The 2,196-nt window shown below is 55.7% G+C and overlaps 1 non-coding gene across 1 annotated transcript; it reads right to left on the bottom strand.

Annotated features, from left to right (window-relative positions):
* Positions 1-407: 407 nt before the first annotated feature.
* TRNAI-UAU (transfer RNA isoleucine (anticodon UAU)) lies at positions 408-501 on the bottom strand. The gene is made up of 2 exons: positions 464-501; positions 408-443 (listed from the first exon to the last, which is right to left on the bottom strand). It is a non-coding gene; the product is annotated as a tRNA-Ile (tRNA).
* Positions 502-2,196: the final 1,695 nt, after the last annotated feature.

Raw genomic sequence — 2,196 nt, forward strand, 5'->3', positions numbered from 1 at the left:
ACGCGGGGCAAATGCTCTGTGGCGTCGGAGCTGGGAAGGGAACCCTGGGGAACAGATTCGACTGGCGGATAGAGATTAAGCCCAACTGGTGTGAAGGGCTTTGGAATACGCTTGCATGGAAACTAACCCCAGTAAACATTGCATTGTCTGCACTTCGGAATTCTGGTCTTCTGCTGCTTCCTGTCTCTGTGACAAGAACCAGGGAAGGGGGCAGGGGAAGGGAAAGCCCTTTAAAAATGGCTCCTCTTCCTCCCCAGGCTCAGGGATCAGCAGGACTCTAGGCTCTGGAGAGGAGGTAATAACTGAAAGGGGCATTTTTGAGTCCTCCCCTCCTCAGTGTCCCCTGGGCTGGAATTCTACATTCCACAGGGTCAAGTGAGTGAAGCCATTTGGCTAATGAAAACCAGTGCTCCAGGTGATGCTTGAACTCACAACCTCAGCATCGCTCCTCTCAGCACTGCCCTATAAGTACTGCGCGCTAACCAATTGCGCCACTGGGGCACCTGTCCATTGCTTTTCTCCCAGGGCCCTAGGTTGATAAAGGCGAGGCGTGACCCCCCAAAAATTCTCAGTAGAGTTGAGCGAGGGTAGAGACAAGTGTTGGTCCTTGGTGGGGTGGGTTCTTCTGAAGGGTTCCAGGCACCATTTGACCCTTTTGTTCTTCTCTGTGCGATACCAGAGCTGATTAAGACTCAATGGAGAGTCTTGCTGCAGATCAACAGATCTGAAATCCCTGAGAACCAGGTCTAAGCATTAGTCCTGCTTTGGGACAGAGTCTCTCAGACAGGAAATTGCCGAGTCTGTGCGAGCAGTGAGGCTCCCTCCCTAACAGCTGAGATCAGTGAGAGCTGTGTGAAGTGCCGGGACCCAGGGGTGCGTGAACAGGGGGGCACGACGCCTCAGGACTTTTAGAAATGGGAGGGCTCTGCCTTACCACTTTGTAATGACCATAAGAGCAAGTGAGGGTGGGGAGGGGGAGGAGAGCAATGATCGGGAGGCGGAGTCTTAGGGGGAAGAATCAGTGCAGGAGCGGGACCTTGGGGAGAAGGGATGGTGCAGGGACATGGCCTTAAGGGGAAGGGATGGGGCTACTCTTCGTGCTCTGGTGGTCTGCTACTTTTAGGGAGCCTGCGATGCTCCTGGTGGGACCACAAGACATCCCAGAGAGGTGAGGTTAGCCAGCAGAGCGGTGAAAGGGTGGAGTGGCAAGAGACTGGTGATGTGGTCAGTGGAGGGGGAAAGGGGCTTTCCCCCTAGGAGGTGAGAGGTGAACTCCACAGTTCCAACTCTGGGTTTTCATTGACCAGGACAGCAGCTGGGAATGAGGTGTTGTGAAGGGAAGGGGCACATCCAAAGAGCTTTTGGTGTCTGGATTTAACAATCCTGCTCCCCGGTCGGAATGCCGCGACCTTCGGTACTCACACCGCGAATGTGAAGAACAAGACTCCAACCCCATCATTCTTCCCTGGCCCAGAGGACCAGAGAGACGGGCCCTTCCTCCAATCACCCTCTGCCCATCAAGCTACCCTTCCTTCCCTTCCCCGGCCAGTTCTGCTTGGTCCAACACTGCAAAACGGTGGCTCTGGAGAAGTGCCATACCACCTACTGCAGCCGGAGCTGGCAACGTGCATTCATATGACCCCCGCAGAGCCAGTGGGACATTAACAACTCCAGAAGGCTTTCTTCCTTGCCTCTTCCTTCAGGAAACCCTCACAAAAGTCTCCCCAGTGACTCAGCCTCCTCCCACCTGCTCATGGTGGGGTCAGGCATCTCACGACCCAGCTGGGTCCCGTCACCCTGTTTCTGGTCACATAGAGATTGTCTGGGCCCTGTTACCCTGGCCAGCACTTTGCCAAGGGCCTTGCCTGACTGTACTCCCATGCCTGCCCCACTGCTTCCCTCCCTCTTCTGCACTAGCTCCTCCAGGCTCGGTCTGCTACCCCTGGGTCCACTGCTTTCCCCATCTCTGGGGCATGAACCCTCCACTCCTTTCACTTCCGAGGCCGGTGTCTGCCTGGCCACTCCCGTTCCCTTTTCCCTTGTTTCCTAAGCACTCTCCATCTGCATGCATGCTCTACACAGTCGCCAGTGTGTCTCCTCTTGGATATGCCATGCCTCTGGACAACTGCGGTACACTGGTCCCTCCCTCCCACACAAAATGCAACAGATCCCCAGCCGGCAGCCCTCTGTCCTGTG

This window comes from Caretta caretta, chromosome 22 (genome assembly GCF_965140235.1).
Source record: "Caretta caretta isolate rCarCar2 chromosome 22, rCarCar1.hap1, whole genome shotgun sequence".
NCBI classification, from domain to species: domain Eukaryota; kingdom Metazoa; phylum Chordata; order Testudines; family Cheloniidae; genus Caretta; species Caretta caretta.